This window comes from Lycium ferocissimum, chromosome 8, assembly GCF_029784015.1.
Source record: "Lycium ferocissimum isolate CSIRO_LF1 chromosome 8, AGI_CSIRO_Lferr_CH_V1, whole genome shotgun sequence".
NCBI classification, from domain to species: Eukaryota; Viridiplantae; Streptophyta; class Magnoliopsida; order Solanales; family Solanaceae; genus Lycium; species Lycium ferocissimum.
Window position 1 is genome coordinate 5,496,552 of NC_081349.1, and position 23,685 is coordinate 5,520,236.

Consider the following 23,685-nt stretch of genomic DNA (forward strand, 5'->3'; position numbering starts at 1 on the left):
ATATGGGGTATATAAATCTTGGACACAATCAGTTACACCTCTATACATGACTTAAGCAAGTAGGAAGGTCAAAGTCTCAAAATGCATAGATATCTCACATTCTTTTTATTCTTGGTGTCTGTTACGCCTCTAGTTCCCGTCGTAGTAGAACCTATGGCTCCATAGTCTAGTATACCCTTGGAATTGAGACTCGTGTCCGAGTTTTGGAGATATAAAGTGTCTTACCCCGAGTACAAAGGTACCAGCAGGTATTCTTGGCAATATACAGAGTTAGAAGTTGAGCGAATCAAATCGACGTGATCTGAGCTGAACCTGAGAAAATCTATAGACACCAATCATCATCGATGGGCCGTCGACATGGTCAACGGGCCATCGTTGTGCAGCGTCGATAGGGTTTTGCAGCTGGAGATCTGCAGGCGTAGGTCGACACGTCGACGGGTTGTCCACCTGTCCGTCGAACCGCACCGCTGGAGCTTTTTAATTTCCAAGTATAAATATGTGGTTCACGACCTTATTTCTTATTTTCCTCCATTCCAAATCAAAGAAACCCTAATATTTTGTCTCCCAATATTTTCCATCATTATTAGTAGAGATTTGGTTAGGTTCGAGCCCCGTGGACCCGTGCTTGTCAAGAAGGTTGTTTCTAGGGTTTCTTCAAGTTGTAAAGCTTACGGAGTTGGAGTTGAAGTTGGTCTTTAGAATCTTAAACCTCTCAAGGTATGTAAATGATTTCTACCCTTATATTTAAGTTGATTACCGAGAGTTTTAGTGGTTTTGAGCGAAGAGGGGTATTTGTGGAAGTGGTAAGTTGATGAAGGTTAAGGTAGTGATTTGAGGCTAGTTTAAGAGATGATTGGGGATAGATTTGAGTATATTTTTATATATAAGTGTTGTTATTGTTGTTGTGGTTGATGTTGGATTGAATGGGGAGTTAAAGGGTTGTTAAGCTTATAAGGGAAATGTTACCCATAATTTGTCAAGCTCTATTCGTATTTAAAATGATTAGTAAGCGAGGTAAATAGTCTAATTAAGGCCTACGTTATCTTAATTGTAGACTTCCAAGTTCGAGAGGTAGAAATTGGACGATTGGGTATACTTCAAGGTATGTTAAGGCTATCATTTCCTTCTTTTGGCATGATCTTACGATATGAATCGACAAACGAGTAAGCAAGCTTCCATATTACTTTACTCTTAGAAGCATAGGGAGTACTTTAGTCTTTGATGTTCATGTACCCCGTTTATGATTGCTCCTTCTGTTCATGGGTCCAGTTTTATGTATACAATTATTCATGCATTACATTCATATATATATATATGTATATTGACCCGTGACCAGAAGGCGTTATATACGCAAGTATTATATGTATATGGGGTATGGAAAATGGGTAGGCGTTATATACGCATTACCACCTTGATGATGATATATAGATCGGGTCGTACGTTCCTCGGCATTATTATTATATATATGATATATGGATCGGGCCGAACGCTCCTCGGCATTATTACTTTATGATATATGGATCGGGTCGTATGTTCATCGGCATTACTATTGTACAGGATATGGATTGGGTTGAACGTTCCTCAGCACTATGACCTATATTTTTGTATATAAGCATGCATATTGTGCGCCCACAGAGGCATAGTCAGTTATACAGGTTTATGCAGATACATACAGATACTAGTTCATACAAGTACATGCAGACAGATTCTTCCGCTTATGAGTTTAGATTTTATTCATGATGCTTATATATATATGATTGTTTTTACACCTTTCATACTCAGTACATTATCTGTACTGACTCCCCGTTGTTGGGGGTCGCGTTCATGCCCGCGCCTGTTTCGGTAGACCGACAGGTGGTCCAACTTAATAGGACTTCTATCCAGCAGTGGTCAGTGCGCTCCATTGATCGGGGTTGCGTACTCATTTTGGTATGCTACCCTTTTGAGATGTATATGCACATGGGTATGACGGGGCCCTGTCCCGTCCTTTCTAGAGCTTTTATTCCAGTAGAGGTCTGTAGACAGTTGTATGTATTAGTCAAATGATATAGCCTTGTCGGCTCCCATTCTTCTGTGTATAGTATATGTAGCGGCTTAGATGGCTTACACTATTCTTCGGTATGTATGTGTGTATACAGATTGTATAGATTTTGTGATGTTTTCCTTTCATGAGATCAATTTATGCCATTTATGGGCCCTTGATATTCAGATATATGTTTAGGGGTGTTTGGTCGCTAGAGGTCGGACACTCGTCACGACTCATCGGTTTGGGTCGTGACAGAAGTGGTATCAGAGCAGTCCGATCCTAGGGTTGTCTACAAACCGTGTCTAGTAGAGTCTTGTTTATAGGCGTGTTGTGCACCACACTTATAAACACGAGGCTACAGGACATTTAGGATGATGTCATTCTTTCTCTCTTAGATTGTGCGATAGAGCTATGTGTTAAGCATTCACTTCTAATGAATTGTTATGATTTCAGCGATACCCTGCAAGAAAGCTACAGCTGCCCAAAAGGGTAAGAGAGCAACAGGTGAGGCCACTAGCCGCACTCGGTAGGCTATGAGGGCTCAGGATAAGATTCAGAGTGAGGGGCCGTCTAAGACATCGCATACCCCGCCTTCAACACCCGCCTCAGTTCCTTAGTCGGATGCACCGGGCCAGGATATGCGGGATACTATACAGTTATTGATCAGATTAGTAGCCGCCCAGGCTCAGCGGTAGGGAGTTGGTGTTGACCAGGCAGATAGGACTGGTAGTTCGAGGGTTAAGACCTTCTTTGGGTTAGGTCCTCCAAAGTTTTCCGTGATAAAGCAAAATATGGACCCCCAGGATTTTATTGATGGTATGCAGAGGACCTTGAGGGTTATGCACACGGATGAGGTTGAGTCTCTGGAGTTGGCTTCGCATAGGCTCTGTGATATTGCAGTACAGTGGTATCAGACTTGAGAGTTATCTAGGGGAGAGAATTCCCCTCCAGCTATTTGGCGAGAGTTCTCAGATGATTTTATTCGCCATTATTTACCTCCTGAGGTCAGGCGAGCCCGAGCAGATAGGTTCTTTCATATTGAGCAGGGCAGTATGAGTGTCCAGGAGTATTGCGTGTATTTTGATTCTATGGCCAGATATGCTCCAGCCATGGTGGCTGAGATGGAGGACAGGGTTCATCATTTTGTGGCCGGTCTAGGGCCGCATTTGATAGATGCTTGTACGACTGCTGCATTACAGCCAGGCATGGATATCTCCCGTATACAGTATATGCACGAATAAAGATCGTAAGAGTCAGAGGAGGACAGATCATGACCGTGACCGGGGCCATGACAAGAGGGCCAGGACTTTAGAGATCGGGGCTGAGTCTAGGGGAGGACAGAGACTGCAGTATCCCCGATATCCATTCCATTTAGCAGGGAGTGCACCTCCGTGATTTTCAGGTCCGAGGTTTGATCAGTCTTCTTATTCCGGAGCGAGCCAGAGTTCTAGAGCATCAGGCTCTCAGTACAGATCGGAGTCAGCCCAGATGAGGCCCCTTTTGTCGCGGTGTGCCCAGTGTGGAAAGTTACATGCCGGTCAGTATTGGCTGGGCTCAGATATTTGTTATGCTTGTGGCCAACCAGGTCATAGGATGCGGCAGTGTTCGATGAGAGAGAGTGGGGGTATGGTTCAGCCCACAGGGTCTGTGGCTGGTTCTTCTTCTGTGGTGCGCCCTTCAGGGCAAGTTTCTCAGACACCAGTAGGACTAGGTAGAGGGAAGAGTGGAGCATCCAGCTCGAGCGGTCCTCAGCACCGCGTATATGCACTAGCCGGTAGACAAGATCGTGAGACATCTCCTGATGTCGTTACAAGTATATTATCAGTCTCCTCCTATGATGTGTATGCACTGATTGACCTAGGTTCCACTTTATCATATGTTACACCCTTTGTTGCCGACAAGTTTGGGATAGCGCCCGAGTTGATTAAACCTTTTGAGGTGTCTACGCCAGTTAGTGATCCGATTATAGCTAGGCGAGTATACTAGGGTTGTGTTGTTATAGTTTATGACCGCCATACCGTAGCAGATCTAATTGATTTAGATATGATTGATTTTGATGTTATTATGGGCATGGACTGGTTGGCTTCATGTTATGCTAATGTTGATTGTAGAGCAAAGATGGTTCGATTTTAGTTCCCAGGCGAGCCAGTCCTAGAGTGGAAGGGCAATGCTGCTTCGCCTAGGGGTAGGTTTATTTCCTACCTTAAAGCAAGGAAGATGATCAGAAAAGGGTACATCTATCACCTGGTTCGGGTTCAGGATATGCAAGCAGAGTCACCGACTTCTGATGCTGTTCTCGGGTTAATGAGTTTCCAGAAGTGTTTTCAGATGAGCTTCCAGGCATTCCCCCAGAGAGAGAGAGAGATTTCACTATTGACCTATTGCCAGATACTCAGCCAATATCTATTCCTCATTATAGGATGGCGCCGGCGGAATTGAAAGAATTGAAGGAGTAGTTGAAAGATTTGCTTGAGAAGGGCTTTATTAGGCCCAGCACATCACCGTGGGGAGCACCAGTATTATTTGTAAGAAAAAAGGATGGCTCTTTGCGAATGTGTATTGATTATAGGCAATTGAATAAAGTGACGGTAAAGAATAAGTATCCGCTCCTGAGGATCGATGATTTATTCGATTAGTTGTAAGGCGCCAAGTATTTCTCAAAGATAGACTTGAGGTCCGGATACCACCAGGTTAGGGTGAAGGAAGAGGACATTCCGAAGACGGCATTCCGGACTAGATATGGCCACTATGAGTTCCGTGTCGCATTTCGGGCTAACTAATGCCCCAGTCGTATTCATGGATTTAATGAATCGTGTATTCAGGCCCTTTCTAGATTTGTTCCTGATTGTGTTTATAGATGATATTCTGGTTTATTCGCCGTCAGAGGCTGATCATGCAGAGCATCGACGAGCAGTGCTTGGTATTCTGTAAGGTAGAGAGTGGTATGCCAAGTTTTCCAAGTGTGAGTTCTGGTTGAACTCTGTGGCTTTTCTGGGTCACATTATTTCGGAAGAAGACAGTAGAGTGGATGCCCAAAAGATTAAGGCTGTGAAGAATTAGCCAAGGCCCACGGCACCAATAGAGATACGTAATTTCTTGGTCCTGGCAGGATATTATAAAAGGTCCATAGAAGGATTTTCCTCTCTTTCAGCCCCATTGACTAAGTTGACTCAGAAATCAGCTAAGTTCCAATGGACAGATGCTTGTGAGCAGAGTTTTCAGACGCTGAAGGATAAGTTGACTTCAGCACCAGTTTTGACTCTTTCAGAATGAGCAGATGGCTATGTGGTATATTGTGATGCTTCAGGTGTTGGATTGGGCTGTGTGCTGATGCAGCATGGTAAGGTTGTTGCTTATGTTTCTAGATAGCTGAAAAAGCACGAGAAGAATTATCCAACCCATGATCTTGAGCTAGCGGCAATGATTCATGCTTTGAAAATATAGAGGCACTACTTATACGGTGTCCATGTTGATATCTATACTGATCATAAGAGTCTCCCATACATCTTCAAGCAAAAAGACTTGAACTTACGTCAAAGGCGATAGCTAGAGTTGCTAAAGGATTATGATATGGATATTCTGTACCATCCTGGGAAAGCTAATGTAGTAGTCGATGCCCTTAGTCGTAAATCCATAGGTAGCTTGTCATATGTGCCGCCAGAGAAAAGAGAAATGGTCCGTGAAGTTCATCAATTAGCTAGCCTCGGAGTTCGATTGATAGATTCAGGTGGTGCAGGAGTTATTGTTCAAGACACAGCGGTGTCATCCTTGGTAGTAAAGATAAAGGAGCGTCAGTATGAGGATCTCGTTTTAGTTCATTACCGAGATATAGCACCTTAGAAGGAAAAGACACCCTTTGTGATTACAGGAGATGGAGTACTCCGATATAGAGGTAGATTGTGCGTCCCTAATGTTGCAGGGCTTCGTCAGCAGGTTATGGGGGAAGCACATCCCTCTCGCTATTCTATTCGCCCAGGCTCAACAAAGATGTACCATGATCTCAAGGAAGTTTATTGGTGGGATGGTATGAAGAAAGATATAGCGGAGTTTGCTGCTCAGTGTCCCAATTGTCAGCAGGTCAAAATAGAGCACCAGAAACTCGGAGGTCAATTGCAGGCTATGGAGATTCCGACATGGAAGTGGGAGGTAATTAATATGGACTTTATTACAGGGTTTCCCCATACTCGGTGGAAGTGTGATTCGATACGAGTCATAGTTGATAGGCTTACAAAGTCAGCCCATTTTCTGCCTGTCTGAACTACTTATGTAGCCGAGGATTACGTGAAGCTTTATCTTAAGGAGATTGTGCGATTTCATGGTGTTCCCGCGACCATTATCTCAGATAGGGGAACACAGCTTACATCTAATTTCTGGAAGTCTTTTCAGAATGGATTGGGGACTCAGGTGAGTCTTAGTACTGCGTTTCATCCGCAGATAGATGGACAAGCGGAGCGTACTATACAGACACTTGAGGATATGTTGAGAGCTTATGTGATTGACTTCCAAGGTAGCTGGGATGATCATTTGCCTCTTATCGAGTTTGCATATAACAACAGTTACCATTCCAGTATTCAGATGGCTCCTTATGAGGCCTTATATGGGCGGAGATGTAGATCGCCCATAGGATGGTTTGATGTCGGGGAGAATCAGTTAGTAGACTCAGACTTAATTCAGCAAGCAGTTGATAAGGTGAAAGTGATTCGAGAAATATTGCTAACAGCTCAGAGTCGACAGAAATCCTATGCGGATAATCGGCGATGTAAGCTAGAGTTTGAGATAGGAGATTAGGTGTTCCTGAAAGTTTCACCAATGAAGGGAGTGATGAGGTTTGGCAAGAAGGGTAAGTTGAGCCCTCAATATATTAGGCCATATAAGATCATTCGTACTGTGGGCACGGTGGCATATGAGCTAGAATTGCCTTCTGAGTTAGAATCGGTACATCCGGTATTTCATGTATCTATGCTTCGTAAATGTATCGGAGATCCTTCAAGAGTTGTACTAGTGGATGATATCCAGGTGACCGATCAGTTATCATATGAAGAGGTTCCAGTGGCTATATTGGACAGGCAGGTTCGTCAGTTACGAACTAAGAATGTAGCTTCAGTTAAAGTTTTATGGAGGAATAAGAATATTGAGGAGGTAACTTGGGAAGCAGAAGAGGCAATGAAGACTAAGTACTCGCATTTGTTTCCAGCAGTACAGGAGGTTCAGTCTGAGGCATCATCACCCCCAGGTATTATTCCATTTTCAGTTATCGTGATTGGTCGTGTGAGGCCATGGTATTGTATGTTGTAGTATGTGGCCCTGTGTGGCATCGTTTGGGTTGCTGTGTGCAGGTTGGATGGGTATATGTACAGGGGAAACTCTGCCAAAATTTTTAAAGCCCATGATTATTTTAACATTCGAGAATGAATGTTCCTAAGGGTGGAGGGGAGAATGTTACGCCTCTAGTTCCCGTTGTAGTAGAACCTATGGTTCCATAGTCGGGTATACCCTTGGAATTGAGACTCGTGTCTGAGTTTTGGAGATAGAAAGTGTCTTACCCCGTGTACAAAGGTACCAGGAGGTATTCCTGGCAATTTACAGAGTTAGAAGTTGAGCGAATTGAATCGACGCGATCTGAGCTGAACCTGAGAAAAAGAGTGAAAGTCGGCTTTGAGGCCCGGCTTATGACCTTTTCATTTACGTGTTATTTAATAATGGAAATGGTTCGATGTCCCATTCCGAACCAGGACCGTCGCTTGTAGTGATCTTTTAAAAAATGTCAATGAAAACGCCTCAAAATTTGCAATAAAACAAAATCGTTTTACTTCACCTATATAAGTATATATAATTTTAATGTGACTATATATCAATACATAATTGAGATTGCTTTTACATGATTAACAACCATGCTATTTTGTTTTACAGTAATAATACAGAGGCCACAAATAATGTCATGACATGTTACAAAGCAAGTGAAAATGACGATGAACAAAATGACGATCAAGGAGAAGAGACAACTGAACCGGAGGGGTTAATAGATGTCGAAGAAGAATATGAGAACAGACCCACGCCAAACCTAGAGGAAACAGAAGCAGTTAATCTAGGAAGTGAGGAGTTGGTACGGGAGATTAGAATAATTGTACACTTGACGGAAACTGAGAAAGAAGGGTATCGAAGCCTGCTGAAAGAATATAAGGGTGTTTTCGCTTGGTCATACGCTGATATGCGGTGTTTGAGTACGAATATTGTTGCCTATAGGTTGACAATCCTCGAAGGATTCGCCCCAATAAAATAGAAAATCAGGCAGCCTAAGCTCGATGTCAGCATTCGAATTAAAGAAGAAGTAAAACAGATTCAGTCGGGGGTCGTTGAGGTGATACGATATCCGACATGGTTAGCAAACATAGTTCCGGTACCAAAGAAAGATGGGAAAATAAGGATTTGTGTGGACTACCGTGATCTCAACCGCGCTAGCCCAAAGGATAATTTCCCGCTCCCAAATATTCACATACTCATTGATAACTGTGCTAAGCATGAGGTGTTATCTTTTTTGGATTGCTACGCAGGCAATCATCAGATATTGATGGATGAAGAAGATGCTCAAAAGACGGCATTCATCACACCGTGGGGAGTATATCATTACCGGGTAATGCCTTTCGGACTCAAGAATTCGGTGCTACTTACATAAGGGCAATGACCGCCGTCTTTCATGATATGATGCACAAAGAAATTGAGGTGTATGTGGATGACGTCGTCATCAAATCCCGGGTAGGTGAGGACCACCTCGAACATTTACGAAGATTCTTTGACAGACTCCGCAAGTACGATTTGAAGTTGAATCCTGCAAAATGTGCATTTGGAGTGCCTGCTGGAAAATTACTAGGGTTCATAGTCAGTCGTCGGGGTATCAAGTTAGATCCCACTAAGATCAAAGCAATCCAAGAGCTACCACCGCCTAGAACAAAGAAAGAGGTCATGAGTTTCTTAGGAAGGTTGAATTACATTGGACGCTTTATCGTCCAATCCACAGTAATCATAGAACCAATCCTCAAGCTCCTCAAGAAAGATGCTCCAACCAAATGGACAAAAGACTGTCAGAAAGCCTTTGACACAATCAAAAGATACCTATCAAATCCACCTGTTTTGGTCCCGCCAAGTCCAGAAAGTCCTTTGCTGCTATACATGTCAGTATCGAAAAAAGCTTTTGGATGCATGTTAGCACAAAATGACGAGACATGCAAGAAGGAGAGAGCCATCTATTACATCAGTAAAAAGTTCACACCTTGCGAATCCAGATACTCCTTGGTGGAAAAGACGTGTTGCGCTCTAACCTGGGTATCTCAGAAGTTGAGACATTATATGGCTGCCTACACGACTCATCTGATTTCAAGAATGGATCCACTAAGGTACATCTTTCGCCAACCCATGCCCATAGGGAAGCTGGCCAAATGGCAAATGCTTTTAAGCGAGTTCGACATCCAGTACATCGCACAAAAGGCAGTCAAAGGGCAGGCATTGGCAGACCTATTGGCAGGAAGCCCGGTAGATGACAATCCCATACCTTTATGGACTTACTTCCCAGATGAAGAAATAATGACAATTGAAGGCAAGGAAAGTGAAGACGAATCAGGATGGAAAGTATACTTTGATGGAGCAGTCAATTTTAAAGGATCAGGGATCGGAGCCGTATTGGCCTCAACTCAGACCAATATTATCCAGTGGCGGCCAAGTTAAGTTTCAATTGCACTAACAACATGGTCGAATATGAAGCCTGTGTCTTGGGTCTACGTTTAGCTCTCGACATGGATGTGAAAGATCTTCAGGTAATTGGCGACTCGAATTTGCTAATCCATCAAGTTCGAGGAGAGTGGGCTACCAAAAATGAAAAGATCATACCGTATGTTGGACTTGTGCAAAGATTGGCGGATCGTTTCCGAGAAGTCAAGTTCAAACATATACCAAGAACTCAAAATGAATTCGCCGATGCATTGGCAACAATAGCATCCCGACAGTAGATACATTGATCCTGTCAAAATTGAAATCAAAGATCAACCAGCCCACTGTGCTTTTGTAGAAGCTGAGACCGATGGAAAACCTTGGTATGTTGACATTAAAATGTTCTTGGAGAAAGGAGAATATCCCGAAGGAATCACCTTAAATCAGAAGAGGACTATCAGGAAATTGGCAAATGGCTTCTTCCTCAACAAGAATGTCCTGTACAAAAGAACTCCAGATTTGGGATTGCTTAGGTGTGTTGATTCTTTTGAAGCTACAAAATTGATTGAAGAGGTGCATGCTGGAACCTGCGGGCCTCACATGAATGGGTTCGTGCTAGCAAAGAAAATTTTGAGAACAGGTTATTACTGGATGACCATGGAAAATGACTGCAGCAAATTTGTCCAGAAGTGCCACAAGTGTCAGATTCATGGAGACTTGATAAAAGTCCCTCCAAAAAAACTAAATGCTATGACATCACCTTGGCCATTCGCCACTTGGGGCATGGATGTCATAGGACCAATTGAGCCAGCTGCGTCAAACAAACATCGCTTCATCTTGGTCGCCATAGACTACTTCACCAAGTGGGTGGAAGCAACATCTTATTCATCGGTGACAAAGAAAGTGGTCACAGACTTTGTGCGCAACAACATCATATGCCGATTTGGCATCCCGAAATCAATCATAACAGACAATGGGGCTAACCTAAATAGCCACTTGATGAGAGACATGTGTGTACAGTTTCGGATCACCCACCGAAATTCAACCGCATATCGACCACAAATGAATGGGGCTATAGAAGCCGCCAACAAAAACATCAAGAAAATCCTCCGAAAGATGATTGATAACTACAAAGACTGGCATGAACAATTGCCTTATGCATTGCTGGGATACCACACTACTGCCAGGACTTCGACTGGAGCCACCCCATACCTATTGGTGTATGGCACTGAAGCAGTGATACCAGCCAAAGTAGAAATCCCTTCACTTCGAATAATACAAGAAGCTGAGTTGGACGATGCAGAATGGATCCGCAAAAGGTATGAGCAACTAGCTCTGATAGATAAAAAGAGAATGATTGTTGTTTGCCATGGTCAATTATACCAGCAAAGAATGGCATGTGCTTTCAACAAACGTGTGAGAACTAGGGTGTTTCAAATCGGGCAATTGGTACTCAAATGAATATTCCCTAATCAAGAAGAATACAAAGGAAAGTTCGCACCAAACTGGCAAGGGCCTTATATGGTACGAAAAGTGCTATCAGGAGGAGCCGTAGTACTTGCTGAAATGGATGGTCAAGAGTGGCCAAAAGCGATAAATTCAGATGCCATCAAAAGATACTACGTGTGAAGAAAAAGACAGCTACGAGGATTCAGAGTTTCCATAGTTTAGGTTTTCTTTAGTTGCATTCCCTTTACGTGTAATTTTGCATTTCTTCTTAGAAAACCAAATCCAAAATATTATGTACGAACTACGCAAGGACCTGATTCCCTATACTTATAAAGGGATACGTAGGCGCTTTTCCAAGCTCGGTCGCTTTAACCAAAAATCCAAAATTATGTATTTTGAACTACGTTATGACCTGATTCCCATTTGGGATACGTAGGCGCTCATTTGAGTTCGGTCTCACAAATTTTTTTTAATATGTTTACCTCGAACTACGTTTCGACCTGATTCCCGAAACGGGATACGTAGGCGCTCTCCCGAGCTCGGTCATCCCAAACAAAATTCCCAATGAACTCTAGGAAACCTCAGAAATAATTTAGCGAGAGAAAGATAAAGATAACCCCACAAGGAAACTGGGGCGGAATTCTTGAGGAGACCTAAAAAAAACTCTTTGAATACATCAGTGCTAAGGAACGGACTGAGTAAAATTTCTACACTGGGGCAGAATTTTTGAGAAAGATCTCAAAAATTCCTCAAACACGGCAAAATCAAGAAATGACAAGTACACACTTACACTGGGGCAAAATTTTTGAGAGGGTCTCAAAAATTCCTTCGACACAACAAAACTTGAGTTTGGTAGAAAGACGTATACAAACTGGGGCAAAATTTTCGAAAAGGATTCAAAAAATTTCACGAATCGAGATCAAGAAGAAGAAGAAGAAGAGACGGAAGACCTTGCTTGAGTAAATAATGTCATGACATTAAAAGGGCGTGTATAAAATATTATTTTCAAAACATATGTACATATATTTTCAAAAAAAAATCATCGCACAAAAACTTTTCTTAGCTCTGCTAGAAAATAAAAGATTTTAAGGAAAATGAGCATCCTTTCCTATCAAGATATGAACGAAAGAAGTCCATACGCAAGGAGAGCGGTCGACCATATAGGAAACTAACAAATTTTTCTGTGGATGCAGGAACAAACAAGCATGGATATTTTACACTAACTCATTTGCTAGAATGTTTTAAACAGGGTAACGATGACGAGCCAAGTGAAGGAGAAGCGTCAAAAAATAGCGGCATGAACGAGTATACGAAAGGGTAATGAAACCCTCCCCAAGTAAAGTTTTCTTTACGCTAATAGGTTTGTTCATTTCGCAGAGCACGAAGATTTTTACAAAAAGAAAATTTTAAAGACTACTGGAAGATATAATCACGGTATCAAAAGCCGGGTTTCCACTAAAGAACAGCTTTTGTATCAAAGTATTGAGATCCTGTCCTAGACGTCGCATGGCTTGGCTTGATACACTGGTTGAGTGGACGTCCAAAAATTCAAAAATTTAAAATGACGCGTTGATAGCGGGATTGAATGTCGTTACTCACAATCGAGTCTAGTCCTTTTGGAAGATGTGAATCCTGTCGACGGGCGGGTATTCTTCCCCGGAGTCAAAAAAGAAAGGTGTAAGTCTTGCCACCGAGGTAAGCTTCATTCCTCAAAATGACGATATGGATTAAGAGACTACGTACCGAAGGGGCTGAGTCGCCATCCATATATATAGCCAAAAATAGGTAGCGTAATTCCGAGCTTGATGTCCGCAATCGTTGAAATACGAATGTGATTCCTACGTCAAGATTTGCGGTCGCTATTGCAGTCTATTTCAAGTTAACGTAATCATGGTTCAGGGATAGTGGTAGTCATGAGAAAAGGCTCCGCCCTTGAATATATCGTAGTTAACTTGAAAATTCTGACTAAATGTTGTAATTTTGGACACAGGGGTTAGCGGTCATCATGAGAGGAATATGATACTGCACTCTGATGTGCAGTCTACATTTGGGTATTTTTGACTATAGGTGATGTTAGACCAACTGGTATACCGCGGTCACCGTATGCGGATAACGGGATGTGCGACACCAGATTTGGACAGTCATCGCGATATGCAATCATGATGTGACGCCAAATTTTCGAGGGTAGTGGACGTCGTAAGAAACAAAAATGGCCCCGCACGAGAAAACATGGGTTTCATGATTGACATATCGAGTTACGAAAATGACAACCGGACTGAGGTGTGTAGGTTCGCTAAAATGCGGTATAGCCCGACCCAGATCCCAACGAAAGTTATCATTGAACAATGGAAACATTTGACGACGATGAAAAAAAGCCGGTCGAAGTATCGTGATTATTATCCAGAGTAGATTATTTTTAAAAATATAATATATATATATATATATACACACACACAAAAACACACACTTACAAGAGAGAAGAAAGAAAACGGATAAGCATTTGCGAAAAGACGGACATGATATCGAAGGATGACTACAATGTCAACAAAATGGCAAAATGCCACACAGGTATGACTACATTAAAATTAAAATTTTCAAAAGACTAACACGCAGGACTCAGCATTTGGAAACAAGCTAGAAGCTACCAAAGGTGGAAGCAAAAGCCGGATTCAAAACATGCGGAGCATACGTGGAACTTTTCTTGGGCAACCGGTCAAAAATCGTGTACGAAAGTCAAGCTTTCTACACCAGGGATTGGAGATCATTTCAAGCATCAACACTAATAAGTCCTTTCAAAAACCGCCTCCGGTTCGGATTTTCAACCGGAAATAGCCAAAGGGGTTCCCACATAAAGGGATATTCCTTTTCGGGCTATCGAGTCGAACTACAATTGGCCTGATTCCCAAAGCCAGGGATATGTAGGCTACTCAAGTTTCGAGGCTCGGCCATATTCCTATAATTATCTTGGGACATCCCGAGATAGCTTAAAGAAACTCTTTATTTTATAGTCCTCATAGAGTCAGAACTACAAACGGCCTGAATTCTCATTTAGCCTGAGATATGTAGGAAGCCCAGAAACCAATGTCAAAACCAAGGTCCGGCCATACTTCCGAAATATTGCACAAAAAGGACTGTAATTTCTATTATTCGGTGAAAATTAGGTTTGTCAAATTCGTAGCTCAAGGATGGCCTTGCCATCCTTGAACTTCGAAGGGGCAATTGTTGACACCTAATTTTCACCTCATAAAACGTATATTTTAATTTTCATATTTCCCGAGTCCAAGACGGGGTAAGGATGCCCTTAAAAATTAAAAATTTAAAAAATCCCGAGAAAATTGCAAAAATGACGTTTAATCATTATTCTGTAAAAATTGACAATTACAAAAAATTACGAGTTATTTATTTTCATAAATGTAAGTCAGAAAATAAATAATACACATCCCGTTCTGTCTAACTCAGGAAAATTGTTAATTAAGACGACGTATGAATTGCGGTCTACTTTTGACCGCATTTTTTTCATTCTTAAATATTATCCGGAACTATATCAATATTGGGCTCGTTTTAAAACTTGCATTTTTACTTTACGAGTTTTAATTTTTATTTAGCCTAAATAATTAATATATTTAGCTGTATATACATTTATAATATATAGTCTATTAAATAAAACGGGGGGTTAATTTAATTGTTTTAATACTTAAGGGGGGGGGGGGGGGGTTCTTAAAAAAAAAAGGGTAGAAGTTTATTAAAAATAAACATTCCACCCCCCATCTTCATTTTCACCACCCCGCACCCCCTCACCTCTTTGAGAGGCGATTTCAGGCGAATTAAGGGTTCCGCCCATGGCGATAAACCCACGGTGATTTGTAGCCATTTTTAGCCGGAATTTTAGGGGGTTTTGTTCCTCTACGCGTGCTCTATGGTTTGCCAGGTTTAGTTTGCTCGAATTCGTATTTTTTTTTGGCTCCAAATTGATAAATCTCTAGGGTGTTACTCAGGCTATATTTATGATAAGGGTTGCCATGGGCAGGACCTCGAGTCCTTGACCATCTTGTGCACCCTACCACATTGGAATATTAGCCTAGGGGAAATTCCCTAGAATCCCTTCCCATTTGAGTACGATTTTAAGGATTCTTATCTGTTTTTAGTACTATGTTACCGTTTAATTGGTTGTTATTTGTCTTATATGATGACTAGGTGTACTATTCGGTTATTTGTTCCTTAATCTTAGGGATTTTGAATTAGAATGGGTTGGAATTTTGTTTGTTTGTGTGACATGTACAAAATCTGAATTGGGGATAGTACTATTTGTACAATGCAGCAAAATTCTTATCCTATTTTTTATGCCTAAATTCGAAATCTTTGAGGATTTTTGGGGGGGAAATCTGTTTTGGGAATGTTTCTTACCATTTCTACCCCTAAGCATATGAATTTACCTATAAATAGAAGGTTTCTATTCATTTGTTGGGAGTCCAGAATTTGATAACCTAAAGCACCTATTAAGCCTATTACTCTATATAGAAATATACCTTGCAATATACACCAATATACTATATATATACAGTACAATATTAGTAATTGATATACATATATATACTACATTTATAACATACTATTAAGGGAGAATACAAACTTCTTTTTTTTTTTTTTAAATTCTTGAAAGAAAGGGTTTAAGGACTTGCTTGGTGTTGAGACTTGGACTCTAATCTCTCCTTTGATCTTTAGGTTGCCCCAAAAAGAGGTACTAGTCTATCCTAACTATTTTACACTATTTTCCTAGCTCTTTAACACTGTTATTGTGATATACATGCTTGTTCCTTATCTGTTTCCAACCTTGATTATTCCATACTGTGTTCTATAGCTCCATTATGCTATCTTATTGTTTTTGCTTGTTTTGAATCCTGCCTAGCCTAGCTTTTGTTCTACACAACTACTGTGTTGTTTCATTATGTTCAAACCTTTTTAGTCTATATTATGCTTACATGACCATGACATGATGATCATGTTGATATGATTAGCTTTGAAACTGTCTAAGTGTATAAAATGGTATGATAGACTTGTTCATGTGTTTCTAAGTTATATTCAATGAAGTGTAGAACTTAAAAAAAGGGGTTATTTACTTGAAAGAACATGTTTTGATGACTAAAGTTACTGTTACATTGTTTTCTTCTTTAACTCGGGGGTGACCTGGTTTAGCTAGGGGTCTTGAGGTGTTCTCTATTAGTATCTGGTTGGTTTAAGTTGCTTATATCGAAGTTTTTTTGCCAGATTAGTGTTCTTTATGATGCCATAGTGTCACGACCCGACTAGGGGGCCATGACGGGTACCCGGAGCTGACTACCGAGCACCACTCATTATGCTAATCATCATACCCAACCTGAACACACATAATCTCCAAGGAAATACATATATATACATAAGCCCTCACGGCTGCAAAAAAATGATATACAAAATATACACTGATGTATTTATGGGACATCCACTACCCACGCATACATATCTACGAGCCTCTACTGGAGTACTGGGACATAAGGACGGGACAGGAGCCCGTCATACCCAAATATGAACACAAAAGAATGCATCAATAAGCTGCACCTCCGGAGTAGTGGGGTGCTCCTGTATAAGCTGATATAGCTTCTAAGTATCTGGGCCGCCTCCCTATCTACCTGTGGGCATGAACACAGCGTCCATAAAAAGAAAGGACGTCAGTACAAATAATGTACTGAATATGTAAGGCGTACACGATAACATGATAAAGAAATACAAGAATACAAGATAAAGAGATGACCTGTAACTGATTGCCTCTTAAGGCGGAGTCATGTATGCTAACTTATATAATAAACAACATCATATCATGTATGCATATATAAGCTGCTCGACCATATAGGTACGGTGTGATCATCATTAGCCTGCATCCGGGGTAAACATCTCAAGCCGCCCACTAGTGGTGTCTGCCCGGCCATATAGGCACGGTGTAATCATTGTCATAGCTGCCCACTACGCCTATTGCAGTGGTGTCTGCCCGGCCAACTAGGCACGGTGTAATCGTACATTATACTTATCATGAAGCATGCATAAGAACTCAAGTAAAATCTACAACTCTATCGCGGTGACGTAAGGTCGAGAACTCCCGATTCCATTATGGAGTAGTCATGATCATTATGTCTCACCTTGAAGGAACTAGCATCATAAGGTGAGTCTAACAACAATGAATATCATTAAGGAATCATATAAGGATCATTAGCTTCATAAGAGTACCATATCATAAGCTTTAGAGTCTCTAGACTTAGATCCATTATCATCATTATCATATACATAACACATCTCTTATCCGTAACTCATAGGAAACTCTCAATAATCATAGACTCATCATTTTCGGAATATAAGAGTGTCATGGAAAGGTAAAGGAAATCATGTTGTAGGAATCAAGCCTTAGAAAAGAAGGGACTAGCCTTACATACCTTTATGCCTCTCTAGCCTTGTTAACTAAACGCTTCCCTCCAAGTTCACTATTCTACATTTAAGAGAATTCGTACTAAGGTTAGATAACCGGAAACATACTTGAAGCTAAGCTAAGGCGACTAAGGGCTAACGAAAATTGGACAGTACTTCCTTTATTTCTACAACTTTCTCCATATAATAAACAACTCCCAATTTTCAATAACAACATTCATAATATCATAATCAATAACCTTCTTCAAGTTCAACATTATCCAATTCTCACAATTCCTTACCAAAATGATTCATAACCATAACTATGGCATAGCACCGTATTCGTTCTCATGTAATACTTCTTTAACGTCACTTGTATCATTTACAACAAGATTTCACTCATAACATATCAAGAATTGTGATTCATGTCAAACTACTATTCAAGAATACCAATATTTCCATATTTGAACTCCATACTTTACTTACTTCCATAATCCAAGTCTTTCAACCACTCAATATTCTTAATTACATGAAATGAACATAAAACTCACCTTTGATTAGGTAGGAATGAGCTTTGGATGAAAATACTTCACTTGGAGAAAACTCTAACTTCAATTCCAAGGAGATGCTTGACTTCTAGCAACCCTAATGAACATCCAAACACTTGATTTCCTTGATTATTGGTATTTGATCCTTGATCTCTCTTGAATTTGTGTTAGTAAGAGGTGTGGAGGGTTCTAGAGTGTTCAAGAAGTGTGGAGGAAATGAGAAATGAGAAATAAGACTTGGGGGTCTTATATTTATAATTGGAAAAAATTTGACCCATCATGGATTATACGGACACTTATACGGTCCGTATAAATTTATACGGTCTGTATAAGTGACCGTGGAATTCGCACCAACAACCATCCTTTCTGTAATCATTACACGGTACCTTCTCTACAGTCCGTATAAGGGACCATATATTACATCCAGTGATCACCCCTCACTGTGACGGTTATACGGACCACTATACGGATCGTATAAAGTTATACGGACCGTATAATGGGTCGTATAACTTACCCTTTTTTCAAACTTGTTCTTGTCGTTTCGTTTGGTCTCCAATACTTATGGAACCTTCTTAATACTTATGTAACACTTCATTAACAATCTAAGGAGCATTATAACTCTTCCTCAAGACACTGCTAAATCAACATTAGCTCGGTACTTTACAAAACCATTTCTAAAACACGACTTATACTTCGCCTTCCTCAACGAACTTTATTCTCTTGCCTCAAATGTCTTTGGAATCTTAATTAGAATCGTTAAGTACCCTTCTTACTTGTAGGGACATCATATACACCTTACCCTGCGTTAGCCTATTTACCGCACAACGACATGAAATTTTTTCGAGGTGTAACACTCTTCCCCCCTTTAAAAATATTCATCCTCGAATGTTATGTTCTCGGGAATTCTATAGAAATTTTGCAAAATTTCCCCTGTAATATGGCACTACCCTCCTGTCACAACAACACACAATAACATCGCCTCATAGGGCTACAACACATTGACAAGAAAAATATGGCCACACACGACCAAAACATTAAAAGAAAGCAATACATACCTTATGATAATGGTGTCTCATCTTGAATCTCTTCCGGGGGTGGAAACAATTGCGGATATTTGGACTTCATGTCTTCTTCCGCTTCCCAAGTCATTTTCTCTCGGTTGTTGTTTCTCCACAAGACCTTAACTGAGGCTACCTCTTTATTTCTATGTTTCCATACTTGCCTATCTAGTATGGCAATGGGTACCTCTTCATAAGCCAACTTCTCCATAACTTTAACAATATCTACCAGCATGATCCTGGGTGGATCTCTGACACACTTACGGAGCATCGATACATGGAACACTGGATGGACTGATTCAAGTTCTGGAGGTAAGTCCAGCTCATAAGCTACTTGGCCTATCTTGCGGACAATCTTATAAGGCCTAATATATTGGGGACTAAGCTTGCCCTTCTTGCCAAATCTCATCACGCCCTTCATCGGTGATACCTTCAGGAATACCCAATCATTAACTTGGAATTCTAAGTCTCGTCGAAGGTTGTCCGTATAATATTTTTGGCAACTTTGGGTTGTCAACAATCGGTCTCGGATAACCTTGATCTTTTCCACCGCTTGTTGAACCAACTCCGGACCTATTAATTGTAACTCGCCTTGTTCAAACTACCCAATTGGCGATATACACTTCCTCCCATATAGAGCTTCATACGGGGCCATCTGAATACTGAAATGATAGTTGTTGTTGTATGCAAACTCAATAAGAGGCAAATGATCATCCCAGCTACCTCCGAAATCTAGCACACATGCCTGTAACATATGCTCTAAGGTCTGAATGGTGCGTTCAACTTGTTCACCTGTCTGAGGGTGAAATGTTGTGCTAAGCCTCACTTAGGTACCCAAACCTTCTTGGAAGGACTTCAAGAATTTAGCTGTAACTTGTGCTCCTCTATCTGTGATAATAGATACTGGGACACCATGAAGTCGCACTATCTCCTTAAGATATGACCCTGCATAATCTTTTGCTGAATATGTGGTTCTGACTGGAAGAAAATGAGCTGATTTCGTGAATCTGTCAACAATCACCCATATGGAGTCATACTTGCGCCGGGAACGAGGAAAACCTACAATGAAATCCATATTGATCACTTCCCATTTTCAGGTAGGAATTTCCATGGCTTGTAACAATCCTCCTGGCTTTTGATGCTCAATTTTCACTTGTTGGCAATTTGGACATTGGGCTACAAATTTTGCTATATCCTTCTTCATTCCATCCCACCAATACATTAACTTGAGATCGTGATACATCTTTGTTGCTCCTGGATGAATAGAATAATGAGAGTAATGAGCTTCTTTCAGAATCTGACGACGTAGTCCTGCTACATCTGGCACACACAGCCTACCTCGATACCTGAGAGCTCCATCTGCATGAGCTTCAAATGGTGACTTCTCTTTCTCAAGGAATGTATCTCTGTAGTGACTCAACTGGGGATCTTCATATTCGCGCTCTCTCACCTCCATATCTAAGGATGAAACAGTTAGGTTATGAACAACAACCTCTGCATTGCCTGAATCAATTAAATGAACTCCTAGCCTGGCTAGCTGATGAAGCTCAGGGACTAATTCTTTCTTCTCTGGTTGTATGTCACATAAACTACCCATGGATTTGCGGCTAAGAGCATCAGCCACCACATTTGCTTTTCCCGGATGATATAGTATACTCACATCATAGTCTTTCAATAGTTCTAACCACCGCCTCTACTGCAAATTCAACTCCTTTTGCTTAAAAGTATATTGAAGACTCTTGTGATCTGTATAGATATCCACATGAACACCCTACAAATAATGTCTCCATATCTTTAGCGCATTAATAACCGCAGCTAATTCAAGATCATGGGTCGAATAGTTCTTTTCATGTTTTCGCAGTTGCCGGGAAGCATAGGCAATGACTTTACCGTGCTGCATCAACACACAGCCCAATCTGACACCGGAGGTATCACAATAAACAACATAACCACCCGGTCCTTCTGGAAGTGTCAAGACTGGGGCTGAAGTTAATTTGTCCTTCAATTCCTGGAAATTGCGTTCGCGAGCATCAGTCCACTAAAATTTTGCTCATTTCTGAGTTAGCTACGTCAATGGTGCAGAAATAGAAGAGAATCCTTTCACAAATCTTCTATAATAACCTGCCAATCCTAGAAAGCTACAGACTTCTGTAGGCGTTGTAGGACTTGGCCAAGTCTTCACGGCCTCGATCTTTTGAGTATCCACGCGAATACCATCAACTGAGATAATATGGCCCAGAAAAGTCACAAAATTTAGTCAAAATTCACATTTTGTAAATTTAGCATACAATTCACGAGTCCGAAGAATTCCAAGGACAGTACATAGATGATCCGCATGCTCTGCTTCTGACCGAGAATATACTAGAATATCGTCGATAAACACGATCACAAATAGATCTAGAAAAGGCCTGAATACATTATTCATCAAATTCATAAACACTGCTGGAGCGTTAGTCAACCCAAATGACATCACCCGAAATTCATAATGACCATATCTAGTTCTGAAAGCCATTTTCGGAATGTCTTCCTCCTTGACTCTCACTTGGTGATACCCCGATCTCAAATCAATCTTTGAAAACCACTTGGCACCTTGTAATTGATCAAACAAATTGTCGATTCTCGGAAGTGGGTATTTATTCTTGATTGTCACCTTGTTCAACTGTCTATAATCAATGCACATTCGTAGGGAGCCATCTTTCTTTCTTACAAACAAGACAGGTTCTCCCTATGGTGATGAACTAGGCCTAATAAATCCCTTCTCGAGCAAATCTTTCAATTGTGCCTTTAGCTCTTTCAATTCTGCAGGAGCCATTCTGTAAGGAGGTATAGATATAGGATCGGTGTCCGGCAACACATTAATAGTAAAATCAATTTCCCGTTCCAGTGGAAGACCTGGAAGTTCATTTGAAAATACATCCGGAAACTCATTTACTACCAGAACGGATTGAAAAGTCGGCGGCTTTGCTTCGGTGTCATGAACTCGGACTAGATGATAAATATAGCCTTTAGCGATCATCATCCTTGCCTTAAGGTAGGAAATAAAACTACCACTTGGGGATGCTGTGTTACCCTTCCATTCAAGTATTGGTTCGCCCGAAAATTGGAACTGAACTATTTTCATTCTACAATCCACATTAGCATAACAAGAGGCCAACCAATCCATGTCTATAATCACATCAAAGTCTAACATTTCTAGCTCAACCAATTCAACTTTAGTCTGGCGATCACATACCACAATCACACAGTTTTACGTATACTTGTGTAGCTATTACGGGATCAACATCCGGAGTAGATACCTTGAAAGATTTAATTGGCTCGGGTTCCACCCCAATATGGCTAGCAATATAAGGAGTGATATAAGACAACATAGAACCCGAATCAATCAATGCATAAACATCATGAGAGAATATGGATAGTATACCTGTAACCATATCAGGGGAGGACTCAAGATCCTGTCGTCCGGCTAAAGTATAAATACGAGGCTGGGGGCCACCTGAACTGGATGATACCCCTCTGCCCCTACCACGGACTGCTGAAGCCTAGTAAGCCTACCCTACCGGGCACACGGACGAGGAAGAACTAGCTGCTGATCCTGTGGGCTGAGCTCCAACTCTGCCACCCATCGATGGACACTCACGCATCATGTGCCCAACCTGACCACAGGCATAGCAAGCATCTGAACCTCGATGACACTGACCTGAATAGAATCTACCGCAGTGGCTGCATCGTGGAACCGGTGGTCTCCTCCGACTAGGATCACCTCCAAACTGAGGACCTGAGACTCTCGAACTCTGACCCAGACCAGAATAAATGGGGCGGTCAAATTTCCTGCCCGCAAACTGAGGAGGTGCACTAGTCGCAGACTGGCCTGAATATCCAAAATACTATTGCCGCTGACCCCCTCTATACTCACTACAAGCCCCGGCAGATCTGGCCCTCTTGCTCTGCCCTCTATCCATATCGCGCTCACCCCTTTGCGGTTGTTGTTGCTCCTCTAGATTTTGAGCGTGGGCCTGAATACGGGAGATATCCATCAGCTCCTATAGTGAATCCATCAAGCAATCCTTGAACAAATGTGGCCCTAAGACACTCACATATCGATGTACTCTATCTCCCATATCCGCTACCATCGTCGGGGAATACCTAGCCAATGAATTAAAATGAAGGCTGCATTCTCGGGCACTCATATTCCCTTGCTTAAGATTCAAGAATTTATCTGCTCTGTCCCGACGGACCACAGGTGACAAATAATGACGGATAAAAGCATTCACGAACTCTTGCCAAACCGGGGGAGGCACATTTTCGCCTCTTGAAGAAATCCAATTGTTATACCATAGAACTGCCACATCCCGCAACCTATAAGATGCCAGCTCCACTGACTCGGTATTCGAAGCATGGATGATCCTTAACGTCCTCAATATCTCATCTATAAAGCCTTGCGGGTCTTCATCTGGCTTTGACCCAAAAAATTCTA